The sequence below is a fragment of the Hyperolius riggenbachi genome, chromosome 6, assembly GCF_040937935.1.
Source record: "Hyperolius riggenbachi isolate aHypRig1 chromosome 6, aHypRig1.pri, whole genome shotgun sequence".
NCBI lineage: Eukaryota > Metazoa > Chordata > Amphibia > Anura > Hyperoliidae > Hyperolius > Hyperolius riggenbachi.
In genome coordinates this window covers 272,712,184-272,726,253 of record NC_090651.1, presented here as the reverse complement: position 1 = coordinate 272,726,253, position 14,070 = coordinate 272,712,184, and the positions used below count along the sequence as shown (strand labels likewise).

Here is a 14,070-nt window from a genome sequence, read left to right as displayed (position 1 = left end):
GCCTTTGTAGCCGAAGTGCGCAAATATGGACTACACCATGTGCCCTTTGTAGCCGAAGTTGGCATATGGGCTACACCAGGCGCCCTTTTTGTAGCTGAATTTGGTATATATGTGCTACACCAGGAGCCCTTTTTTCCAGGAGCCCTTTTCAAATAGACGCGATAGCAGAACAGAAGGGTAAAAGAAAAGTATAAAGAAAAAAGTACCAAAAGTGTACAGAAGAACCAAAATAAGTATACAAAAAATTAAAGAAGCTTGTAGAAGATAGAGGAGTGCGGATAAAAAAAAAGAAAAGAGATTTTATTTATTCAATTTTTTTAAATAAAATATTTATGATTGTATTTTTTTCAATAACCTTCTGATATAAATAGTTAAAGAGAAACTGTAATCAAGAATTGAACTTCATCCCAATCAGCAGCTGATACCCCCTTTTCTACAAGAAATCTATTCTTTTTCTCAAACAGATCATCAAGGGGCTCTGTATGGCTGATATTGTAGTGAAACCCCTCCCACAGTGTGATGTCAGGACCAAGGTCCTGGCATCACACTGTGGGAGCCTTGTTGCATTGTGGGAAATAACAGCTGTTTCTAACTGCGAAAAAAACAAGCAACTTCTCCATCTACTGACATCACCTGCCAGTAGTTAACATGTCACCATGTGATAAATGTCGGAATGTATATCAGGGCGAGGAAATATTTTTCAACGGGCAATCACTGACTAAATAATTTATACATAATTATTGTAAAAATGAAGCACTTCTTTTATTACATTATTTTCACTGGAGTTCCTCTTTAAGAATGACCCCCTTCACTTATTTGCCTTGGAGGGGGCAGACATCTGTGTATCCCATAATTATTAAATGGGACGTCCAGATTCCATCATAAGTCACCCTAAAGACCTACCTCCACATTTGTTGGGGTAGTTAGTTATTCCATCTATGCAAAAGGTGAGAAAGATTTCTGATCATGAGGGAGGTTATCTGCGAGGAAGTTACCTACACCTGCTGAGCACCAAGGTGGGGATGAGCCTCCTATCCATAACACTGGACAAGGATGTTCTGCAAGCTATGTCACCGGACAGTGTGGGCTGGTATAATTCAGTGGGTGGAGTAATACACCGGCAAGCTCCAAATTCACTGGGGAATACCAGTCGGCATGAGCAACAAGAGTCAATAGTGCTTCTAAGGAGTGCATGCCCTTTTTCACTATTATTTACTTTTCTTTCTTTTTTCTAATTTTGCCAAACTTTTTTAAATTAACTTTTATTAATGTTCTAACCTCACAGGAATGACATCACACATTTAAGGTGGCCTTACATGATTCTCAACCATAACATCCAATTTTCCATTTTTTAAGTAAAAATAATTGTATAGAAAAATTATTTGTAAAAAAAAATTTCAGTAGGAAAAATCAATCAATATTTTTGTTTATTCAACAATTACGAATTGGTTGCAGTGGAATTTTTTATTTTAATTTTTGGGGGAAAAATTGAATAGTGTATTGTAAATTTAATTTTTACTGAATGATCAGATTGCAGGGCCGTAACTACAGGGGAGCAGCTCAGGTGACTGCAGAGGGCCCAGAGCTGTAAGGGGGCCCGAACTACTACTCCACTTTCTCTGAAAAAGGGGTCCATCCTTCAGATCAGTTGTTTTGGGGCCACACTTGTTATGAATGTGAGGACCCTGCCAGGATTTTATAACCCTCACAATATGGGCCCCCAGGCTGTGACAGTCACCAGGGGTAGACAAGGGAAAGGTTGGGAACACTGGGGGGCCCATCAAAGTTTTGCTGCGGGGCCCCATGACTTGTAATTATGCTCCTGGATCCTGAAAATTCACATTACCGATCCTTTCCTTAAAGGAAACCTAAAGTGACTATAAGGTGACTAGTTTAACTTACCTGGGGCTTCTTCAAGCCTCCTGTAGTCCTCCTGGTCCCTCGCTGTCCTTCCACTCTGCTTCTTTCCTCTACTGTGCTACTCTGAAAGCTCCATGCGCGGCCAGATTTTGGAAGGGTACAGTGGCTGAAGGTAGTAGAGCGGAATGACAACAACCGAGCAGGAGGACTGCAGGGGGCTGGAAGAAGCCCCAGGTAAGTTACACTGGTCACCTTATTGTCACTTTAGATTCCCTTTAAAGAAATGGCCGATCAGCGTGGCAGATTTCCCATAGATATGATCACAAATATCATAGGTTGGATTTGTTAGTGCTGTCTGTGGATCTCTGAAATACGATCTTTTATTTCAATCTGAATGGTTTTATTGAAAGTATGATTTAATGGGCACCTTAAGTTTTTAAACAATACAATCACTCAAGAAAATTGATTGAATTGAAAAGATCTTAAAAAAAATAAGAAATTGTCTGTTGTATGGTCATCTTCAAGCAAATAAAATCTCCCATGTAGTCCAACCTCTTTTAGGTTAAATAAGGTTACCTGAGTTCAAACTTTTGTTTTGTTTCCTGGTTGGTCCTGTAGTTCCTTATTAGAGCCATCACAGTATGGTTTTGAACAGAGCTGTGAAGTCGAGGAATCCGAGTCAGAGCGATTTTGGCTACCTGAATTGGTAGTGGGTGTCAGTGGTTTCATAAACTGAGGAGTTAGATGATTTTTGTACCAACTCCACAGCCTTGGTGGTAAGTATTAAATTAAGTTAAGGAGTCAGAGTTGAGGAGTCGGAGTTGAGCAATTTTGGGTACCTGTAGTCGGAGACGGTTGTTTCATAAACTGAGGCGTTGGATGATTTTTTTGTGCCAATTCGACAGCCCTGGTTTTGAACAGAAGGTCCTGCTTTGTATCATACAACATGTGTACAATGTTCAACTTGTCATGCCATGCCGTTTTGTTTATGTCTGCGGAGTTTTATTCTCTTCTGCAGTCTGGTATAGTTTCTCCATCTTTACATCTCATGTCATTCTCCTATTTATGAGGTAGACTGGGCTGCTGGATGGATGGGGAAATCTCTGTGTGGCAAGACAGCAGTAGCCCTAATTTATTCACAGTGAAAACCCTTTGCAGGACTTTGCTGAGATGGATAAGTCATGATTACTCTACTCCAGCCCAGTCCAAGTCCAACAGTAGGTAGATCACATTACTGGAAATTCAGCAGTGTGACTCTGTGTTAAAAGTCAACAAAGAATGTGTAACTGTATTGCCTGGTGCACACTACGCAATACAGCCTTCTGATTGCCTAATGACCAGTGACCAATCCTAACCTCAAAATCAATCTGATTCTCAATCGGAAGAAGATCGAACATGCTAGAAAATATGTATATGTCCTTTCGATTAATTTTCGATTGATACTTAATTGGAAAAATTATCAGAAATTGAAACCATTGCATGCTAGCTTTCTTCTATATCTGATCGATGCCAGCTAAGAATCGATCTGATCACTTGTTCGAATAAGGTCTGAAGTGAAAATTGCATGGTATATACCAGGCTCAAGATGAGTAGTATTTGCTGTGGAATGGTGAAGCTCCCATGTTAAAGAGACTATTCCGTGAAAAATACAGATTCTATTGATCTTCTTCTCAAAGAAAGTTATGGTAGAATCTCATTATAGTAAACCTCTGGCTATAGTAAACTGAGTCCCCAGGTCCCCCCAAAAATCACCTGTATGAATAAACAATGTACTTTATGACCAATTCTGATATAGTAAACTTTTACTTATACTGGCCAGGTTCACTGGAGTTTATTATAAAGGGATTCTGCTGTATAATCACTTGCCGGGTCTTTTCCCTCTAACTCACTCCTCGAGCCTTATGTCCGAAGGCTTCCGGTGCATGGCACTCTCTATCTCGGCACTCTTCTGAAAGTGGGTGGGGCTACACACAGGAAGCCAGCAAACACGGGCTCGAGGAGTGAGTTTGTTAATTTTACACTGAATAGTCTCTTTAATGTTGACATATTCAGAGTGAAGCCTTCTGCTTACTAGTTTCTGTCTGACCTTAGAGTTCACCTAGAGTTCCCCTGATCCATTTCTGTCAGGAATGCACAGTCCGTTCCCAAGCTTCACAGCCAAGACATTTAATGTTTCCATGTAAAGTTACACAATATCTATGTACAAGCATCTCTTGACTACAGGCGTTTCCTCTGTACAACATAATAGATGTGGTCTATGTGATAGCTAAGTACACACAGAGTTCAGTATACAGACCAGGCTGTCTAATATATGTTTATTAGAAGCAAGCACAACTTTGCTTTACACTCTCCTGAGGGCCCTTTAACATTATCTTACTGCACCCCCAGCAGCCCAATGAAAGTCTATGTTCATACCAACATGGTGCAGCGCGATGTAACGGAAGTGATGTTTTCACTGCATCCCCGACGCAAGGTCAAACCTACGTCACCACACGGTTCTATGGCGGCCTGCTCGACCTGCAATGGACCAGAAGTCATGTAAGTCTATGGCGATGCAGGGATTTTAAAAAACGTACGTGGTGGCATTGCGGAACACATGCATGGAAGCATATTCCGTGCACTTCCGTATTTCCGAAACAGGAAGTGAGAGCAAGCGAGCGTCACTTCCTGCTTGGCTGTCAGCCTGAAGGGGATTACCACATACTAACGTGGTAATCCCTGAAGGCCTGTTTTTGGCGGTGCGGTGCGGCTCCCCCCCCCCCCCCCCCCCCCCCCGCTGTCTCCAATTCTCAGTGTGAAACCCGACCTCAGCCACTTTAATAGGGCCATACTCACTATAGATTTTTGTGGTTGGTAAAACGGATACAGGTTAAAAAATACTTTTATTCTAACTTATGCTGTCAACACAATGAAACAAATGGCACCTTGCTGCCCTCTGATATGTTGCATGCCCTAGGCATGGCCTCTTTGCCTTTTAACAACTTTAGATTGTAGCTATGGTCATTGGTTAATGAGATGCTAATAATTCCACCTTAAATGCATATTTAATGCCAACTGCATGCAGCTTGGAACTCGGCCAATTAAAAGCACTTCCTGCCAATTGTAATTGGCCCAATCCCAAGCATCATAACATTTCCATTACATTTTCATACAAGCTGGAATTATTAGCATCTCATTGACCATCACTAATAAGAAGCATGGACAGTATGTGTACACCTCACCCTATGTGTGTATCACCTCATCCATATAAAACCTTTTAAGCACTTAACAAGCAAAAAGGTACTACAAAGGCAAATAAAGTAATATTGAAGATGTGTTAATCAGGAATAACTTATTTCAAGTGCAACCAACAATTAGAGCATAATGCTGACCAAGTGAACCAGTAATGTTTGTAATACCTACATATACATTATGCCCTAATGCTATTTACATAACAGGCATTATGCACAGGGCCGATTTAAGCAACAATGGGGCCCCAGGGCAAAATATACCTGGGGGGCCCCCCAACATATACCCCGGAACAAAAATCGGCATTAGAGGACCTTTTTTGCAGCTGGTATAGTCAGGGTGTGAAGTCCCAATCGGTCAGAGCTCCACATTCTGGCTATCCCAGCCTCCAAGGGGGACAAGGGGTTAAAAAGTTTCAGGAGGGGGGACCCCACATAATTTTTTTTTTTAAATTCCCACACTAAACATAAAAAATTGGGAAAATAGGAAAAAATGCCAGGGATCTTCATACAGCCATATTGCGGCTGTATAGCGATCCCTGGCCAAAGCGCTGCGGCTGCGTATAGACCCCCTGGAAACCCCGTCAGAAAATTTATTGCGCTTTTGTTTGATGCCTGTAAAATGACACTACCGTTAGGTTTGCTACTAAAAGTGACATTTACCGCATTTAAAAGTATACTTTTTTCCTTCTAAACTTTAAAATCGATTTTCTCAAAAACTATAAGGTCTTTTTGAAAAATTCTTTTTTCCTCTTATTCCTAACGATCTCCTTAACATATCCTGCAAGTTTCTAGCATTTAAGGTGGATTTGCTATTAACCATTAAAGTCGACAGGTTTTTAAATGTGTTTTGTTTTTTTCCTTTGAAACTTTAAAATCGATTTTCTAAAAAACTATAAGGCCGATTTGCAAAAAAAAATTTTCCTCTTGTAGCCACTGGGGGCCCCTACAAGCTCTGGGGCCCTGGGGCAGCTGCCTCCTTTGCCTTAATGGTAGCGCCGGCCCTGATTATGCACTTTGCTTAACATCTACTACTCTTTATGTGCATTTTGAGTGCACTGTGAAGATTAGTGCATTAGGCCAATGGTCTCTGTACGTAACTTCATGGTCATGTGGTTTCTGTAACATAGTCCTGTGTCCACATTGTTTGTTTAACAAGGTCCTTGAGCCACATGGTCTTTGTAACATGGTTTCTGTAACATGTTCCCGTGGTCACATGGTCTCTGTAACATGATTCTGTGGTCACATGGTCTCTTTAACATGGTCTTTTGGTCACATTGTTTGTTTAACAGGGTCCTTGAGTCACATGGTCTCTGCAGCATGGCCCTGTGGTCACATAATATCTATTTGTGCATGTTACGAGAATTGTTTGCTTATCATTACTAGTTACCATCCAGGTGTCCATAGTTACCCATCTCCTAATGCAGGCTGGGTTTGTGGAACCAAGAATTGTCATTTCAGTATTGCTTAATTCGTAGTAGTTTACTAAGGCCTTGATCACAGTAGGGCATTGCAGTTTGATGCAACGTTAAAGTCGCAACGCAAATTACAACGTAATACCCCCAAAAAGTCGCAACGCAACTTAATGCCCTGTTACGGTCACATACAGTAGAGCATACAGGCAATGAAAAGTATGTTTCCAAGTCATTGCTGAGCATGTGCAAACAGTCCAACGCAGCTAATAACGTGTATAACGCACTGCATGCAGTACTTTCACTTAACGTGCAGTGTTAGTAACTAACGCAACGTGTGCACTGTGAATGGGGCATTGATTTTTCATTGCAGTGAGTTATTCTGCGTTAAATGTTGGTTTAACGTGCAACTTTAACGTCCCACTGTGAAAGAGGCCTAAAATGTCAGGAAGATGTGCTTGTGCATAACAAAGAATACACATAAGAGGACAAAACAGACTTAGACTTTAATTTCTTTAATACTTCAGAAATGATGATGACAATACATTGATTAGCTGAGTACTGTATCAAATAATGCTCAGTGCAACAGACTGATAAATAATTCAATATTTTATTTATTATCTTTAACTTTTTATTGTCTTGTATAACATCAGTTGTCTGCAAAAAAATCCAATCTCTTTTATAGAAATAAACTTTGTAAATCTGTTTTACTTCTACTTTATGCATGCATTACTTACATACATTGTGTAAACCCTTCTAATGTGTGTGCATAATGCATTAAAAAACCTTATGTGATGTTTGTTTAGTTAAGTTAGTTTTCAGCATTCTGCAGGAGGAGGTAGTGTGGGTTGGTGTGTTGATAACTTCAATAAATGGTGCATTGTCACACATAAAAGACTTATAGTGCAGCCTTGCAACAACCATTCAGAAATTAGATTTTTATTAAACTGATTATTAAACTGATTCCAATGGTTGAATGTGTAGCTTGCAGTATATCAGTGCTGCTAGCACCATGTTATTATCAATTTACGTAACCCTGTAGTGAGAGAGAGGACTATGGAGGTTGCCATATTTATTTCCTTTTAAACAATACCAATAAGTGCATATTTGGCCTCAGAAAAAGCTCATAGCACATGAAACAGTCGTCAGGCCATACACCATCAGCACCCAATGCCCATCCAGCACCCCTGCAAGCCATGATAAGTAATGCACCTGTTGGTATCAAAAGGTCTGAATAGTGCCAAGCTGTTTCCTCTCTCCTATATTTACAGTATGTATCACTGATTATAAGGGCCGAGGTAGAGGTGAGAGAGGCTCCAGCCTCAGGGCGCAGTGTAGGAGGGGGGCGCACAATTCACTCTGCTATTGTTCCCCCATTGTGTTTGAAGCAGAGAGAAATAAAAAAAGGGGAAACATAGCAGTGACTGCAAGCCAGATAACTAGAAATTAAGGGGTTGGGGGCCCTGGAGTGCCTCTAAGTCTAATAGCAATCAGTGTGTGATGGCTGGGGTGGGAGGGATGGAGGGGAGCACTTTGGTGTCTCAGCCTTGGGTGCTGGTGGACCTTGTCCCAGCTCTGCTGATTACCAGTTGCTTTGAGCACACTCAGCACATCCAAGGACATTGCTGTATAGCTAATACCTGAAGTGTCTTTACTGTTGTTGTTATAGTCAGAGTGCCTGCACAACCCCACTTCCTTCTCCCCATTGGACCAATTGCTTGGTTGTCCTGCTGATCATCTGTCTCTGATTCTAATTCTAATTCTAATAATTTTCGCCATAGGCCTTGAACAAGAATGCAGATCAGGTGCTCTGACTAAAAGAGGATTTCCATGTCCTTTAAGAGACCACCGCTGTTTCCTGCGACTCCTGGGTTTTAGTTTGTGGCCACACTCCCCTTTATGCACGAGTATGCTCGTACTGCACCTATATGTGCACAGGCATACCTGTAGCGTGCTTACTGATCAGGCGCAGCTGTTCCCACACAGGTGCAGTACAGGCATGCTCGTGAACACCAGGGAGCGTGGCCACAAAGAGATATCCGACATAGCAACGGTAGGGGTGAGGAAGACATGGGGTGCCTCTGGACCTTCCATAGGCTTCCCTCAGGTGTGTGATACAGACACAGCTGCAACCAAAGAGATCAGCAGGACTTTCAGGCTAGGTGCACACTTAGCAGAAACGCTAGCATAGCATTGTGGAAAACAATGCATTTTTGCCGCTAATGGAAGTCTATGTGCCACAGGAAAAAACGCATATAAAAACTCATGTGTTTTCTATGGCTTCTTTCACATCAGAAGAGCCGATCTCCTACATGCGTTGAATGGCCTGCAACATGTCGTTGGGATGTTGCGGTGCAACGCTGATTAGTGGCGGTAGTTATAATTCAACCAACGGTAAAACACTGGCTCCGGACGATTAAAAGCTCCCGGTTGTGTCGAACCGCAACGCACCAAAATGCAGCGTCGGATGTGAAAGGTAAAATTAAAGTCTATGGACTTTCATTTTACCTTGGTTAACGCAAAGTATTGACTTTGCGTCAAAACGCAGAAAATGAGCTCTAATGTGAAAGAGCCCCGTGCATTTTCAAACATGTGTTTTTAAAAACGCAGGTTTTGTTGCATAATATTCAAGAACGCATCAAAAATGCACATAATGAAAGTCAATGTAAACGCATTGGTATGTGTTTTTCATGCATTTTTTATGCGTTTTTATAGGCTTTTTTTTTATTGTTTTGTGATGTATTTTCGCTTCCTGTTGTCTTCCTAGTGAGTATCATAAAACGCAATTGAAAAACGCATTAAAAACGCATATGCGTTTTGTATATGTGAAACGCAAACGCATATAAATGCATGCAAAACGCTTGAAAAACTCATCTGCGGAAAAAAAACCCTAATGCAAACGCACATAAAAACGCACATAAAAATGCACATGACAGAAAACGCCACCTTTCACGCTCTGTTATGTTGTGCACCCAGCCTAAGGCAACTGATATTATTTAAAAGGAAACAATAATGGCAGCCACCATGTGATTCTCACTTCAGGTACCCTTTAATAGATACCCAAAGCAAAGTGATTTCTACAAACGGAGGTAGCAGGCATGTTTAGGCAGCAGTCCACATGCCCATCGCTCCCCAGTTCTCCTCCATCCCCCTCTGTTGCCTCGTAAATGCCCCCATACATCACCTCAGGTCAGCCAGGTCACTCATCCTACTGTGCAGCACTGGGCCGACAGCATGTGTCCTTGATCGCGCTCCTGTGGACTGGAATTCTCTGCGCATGCGCGACTTGGCTGTCCTGACGTGACATACGAGGGCATTTAGGAGGCACCGGTGGGGGACAGATGCGAACGGGAGAGCATTGAGCTCCCTCCGTTTGTAGAAATTACTTTGCCTTGGGTATCCTTCAGACATTTCAGGTTGCCTTTCATTAATATATGAAACTGAAAAGTGGAATGAAATGTACCAATACAAACCAATAATTATTTATTTATTTATTATATTTATAAAGCGACATATTACGCAGCGCTGGACATTAGTTTAGGTTACAGACAATATTTAGGGGTGACATACAGCAAAATGACAATACATGAATACTAGAAAGACCACAGTATGAGTACAAGGTAATGCTTAGTCACTGGAGGGGAGCATGGAGATTAGGCAAGTTAGGTTCACTCAGATGCATAGCATGGGTTCACAGTAATGGAGGTGCATGATCAGGTAGGACACAAAAGGAGGAGGACCCTGCCCAAAAGCTTACAATCTAGAGGAAGAGGTAAGGACACGAAAGGTAGGGGACCAGAGTTCAGCTGTGGGTTTAGAGCACTTGTGAGGGGTAGTAGGCCAGAGTGAAAAGGTGAGTTTTGAGGGCTTTCTTGAAGATGTTGAAGGAGGGGGCTGCCCTAATGGGTGGAGGTAGGGAGTTCCATAGTGTTGGAGCAGCTCTTGAGAAGTCCTGGAGGCGTGCATGGGACTGGGTGATGCGGGGGGCGGTTAGGCGAAGTTCATTGGAAGAGCGGAGTGAGCGGCTAGGTATGTACCTCTGAGTAAGATCGGAAATGTAGGTTGGACAGGTTTTGTGGACAGATTTGTAGGTCAGACACAGTATCTTGAATCTGATTCTGGACTGGATAGGAAGCCAGTGGAGGGATTCTAGGAGGGGATCTGCCGTGGTGGAGCGATGGGAGCAGTGGATAATTCTGGCTGCCGCATTCATGATGGACTGCAGTGGGGCTGTTCGGGTCACAGGGAGACCAGACAGCAGGGCATTGTAGTAGTCAAGGCGGGAAATTATGAGGGCATGGATGAGGATTTTGATGGTGGCAGAGGTCAGGAAAGGGCAAATCTTACAGATGTTATGAAGGTGGAAGTTGCAGGACTTTGTGGGGTTTTGGATGTGGGAAGTGAAGGAGAGTGCGGAGTCCAGGGTGACAACCAGACAGCGGGCTTGAGAGGTAGGGCGAATGGTAGTGTGGTTAACAGTGACATGCACATCTGGGAGGTTCGTGGATGGCCGGGGTGAGAAGATCATAAATTCCGTTTTGTCAAGATAATAAGAAACATCAGTATAAGGCATTGCCTGGTCATGAATGCAACTCTCATTAAGTTACAAAAATAATGACTAGGCTGTATTCCAATAGTCACTTGAAGACCAAGACCGTGGATAGAACACCAGGGGGCGCATCTAACATGTTTATTCTTCTAAATAAAAGTGTAGGGAGCTCTCTCAGAGTCCAGTCTTCTTCATTCCAGTTTATATCTGAGTGATGACACAGTGCTTTGACAGAGGATGTGCAGACAAATTAAACTTGTTTCATAAACATGTTTAATTTGAATAGTGTGTGCAAGTGTGATAGTGCTTACAATGCAGGCCAGCCATAACTATTTATAACTGCAATGCAGGAGAGAGGGATGCAGAAATATGTTTGTCCGCTTGTCTTGCAGGAAAGAAATAGCTGCCTGACAGGATAACACAACCCAGTTGATTGCTTGGTGTGAGAAAACTCAATGATTTTGTTTTCACAGTGCATTTCCTTTAATGAATTAAAAGTCACAGCAGTCACAGCAGGTTCGGAGATAGTGAGGGTGATTACATGGACCTTCTAACAGGGATTTTAAGACATCATTTGACAATTAAAAGTGGTTTTGTTTTCCACTAACTTCAGCGTAATAGCTTATAGCTGTTTTATGTTGTGCCTCTTAATGTATTACCAATGGGGTCTTTGTGACATTGTAAATAAATTATTATTGCCAGTATCATTGGCTTTTGATTGGCTTTGATCAGAACAGTCACAACAACCACTCCCTCAGCAGTGTTACTGATGGATTCGCCACTCCGTGCCAACATTGGGCCATTCAGAAATAACTTTGACCAGTCATTGCCTTTGTTTATATATTGTAGTACCCATAGATTTTGTGTACCTCCAAACAGACACTCTTAATTAAAAATTGTAGTGCTCAATAAATCCAGCAGTCATCCCCCAAATTTATCAGGAGTCCCTCTCTCTGTGTAGTTTGTTCTAAATTACTGGGGATATGTTACTTTTTGAAAAAAAAATTAAATTTTTTTTAGAAATATATAGAAGGGTGCTTCACAGTAAATATTTTTTTAACAATACAATTCACAGTAAATATTACCGTATACCAAAAAGACATGCTCTGTAAAGGGATCCAGCTAAACCAATAAAAAAGTGCTAAAAAAAAGAGATTACGCTAGTTGTCAAAATAGTGTACAATAAAAAGACTTATATAAACCAATCATTCCAAAAAAAGCTCATCAGGAACAATCCCATGATATACAGTATAATGTGCAAAATTCACAGTAAACACACTCAATTAAATGGTTAGGCATTCACAAGGCAAGCCAAAAAGGGAGAGAAAAACTGTTTTTTAAAAAATATTGCAGATTGATGAGGTAAAATTTCTCCTTAAAGGACAACTGTAGTGAGAAGAATATGGAGACTGCCATATATATTTCCTTTTAAACAATACCAGCTGCCTGGCAGCCTTGTTGATCTATATGGCTGCAGTAGTGTCCAAATAACACTAGAAATAAGCACGCAGCAAATCGTGGCAGATCTGACAATGTTAGAAACACCTGCACGCTTGTTCAGGTTCTATAGCTAACGGTAGAGGATCAGAGGCAGATTAGGCAGAGGATCAGCAGGATAGTTAGGCAACTGGTATTGCTTATGAGGATATTAATGTGGCAGCCTCCATATCCCTATTGCTTCAGTTATCCTTATGTCATTAAAGAGGAACTTCAGCCTAAACAAACATATTGTCATTACGTTATATTAGTTATGTTAATTAAAATAGATAGGTAATATAATCTCTTACCCACCCTGTTTTAAAAGAACAGGCAAAGGTTTGTGATTTCATAAGGGCAGCCATCTTTTTGGTTGAAAGAAGGTGACAGGGAGCATGAGACACAGTTCCAACTGTCCTGTGTCCTGATCACCCCACCCAGTTGCTAGGCAATGTGAACAACAACATAGGAAATCCCATCATGCTTTGCACAGCATCAGGGGAAAAAAGCCCGGGCAGTTTTCTTTGATGGGGCGGAACTTAGCTAAAAATGCAGCTAAAAATGAGACTTCTATAAGAAAAACAAAGTTCTGATGCTGTGAAACTGTTAAAGAAACATCAAGCCTTTTCAGTGCTGCTGAGGAGATTTTTAGTCTGGAGGTTCACTTTAACGTGGACCCGAGCTCTTGCAAAGAACAAACTGAAAAGTGTTTATTCCACATAGAAATGCTGTAGAAATCAGCTGCACTGAGCTGTGTTTGCTTATTTAGATACAGCTGAGTGTAATTATCTGTAGGAATGTGCTATCAGTAGGCATGACTCACAGCGCCTCAGCGTTAGCTGTACAGGAAAGACAGATCCTTTAACCCTTCCTTTGCTCCCTGAAGGTTTATCCAGTAAATTTTCGATGCTTTTTTACTGGATTTCTGTGCATGACAACAAATACATTTTTTCCATGATTGTTTTCATACTGTCCCTTTTGTTTTAGAGCAGAAAGGAGCTCAGATCTACTTTAAAGCAATTCCTTGGGAAGAAAGAGCTATCTACAAATACGGGTTCCTCTCAGTATTACGTATTGTTTCCCTTTTTGGAATATCTTTTTAAAGGATGAACTCATTGAATGCATTAACATTTGATTGAGTATAGTGAATTTTGCTCATAATATATGCTGGGATTGTTCTTGATCAGCTTTTTGGAACGATTGGTTTATATAAGCCTTTTTATTGTACTCTATTTTAACAAATAAAGTAAGTTCTTTTTTACCGCTATCTTTTTTATTTATTTATTTTTTGTGCAGAATTGCTGCCCATCTCTGCTGGTAACTTTCTGGCCACCAGTGTTGCCCATGAGAGGTGGAGGGGTCTGTAATGCAGGCATACATTCATTTCCCAATCCAGCCACAGTGAGATTGGGCAACAATCTTCTGACATTTCTAGCTGACATCAGAACTAGAAGCATTTTGCAATTAGCGGCACACCACTACTGGCAATTTTAAAAAAATCTACAAATAAAGGATACCTTAGCCCTCTAAAAAATTCAAAGACGGG

At 41.3% G+C, this 14,070-nt stretch overlaps 1 protein-coding gene across 1 annotated transcript in view; it reads right to left on the bottom strand.

Moving 5' to 3' along the window:
• Positions 1-12,395: 12,395 nt before the first annotated feature.
• Positions 12,396-14,070, bottom strand: part of SCN2B (sodium voltage-gated channel beta subunit 2) — a 69,976-nt gene continuing 68,301 nt past the window's right edge. The window contains 1 exon segment of the mRNA XM_068240872.1: positions 12,396-14,070. This exon segment is cut by the window's right edge and continues 1,193 nt beyond it. The gene's annotated coding sequence lies outside the window, so the exon portion shown is untranslated.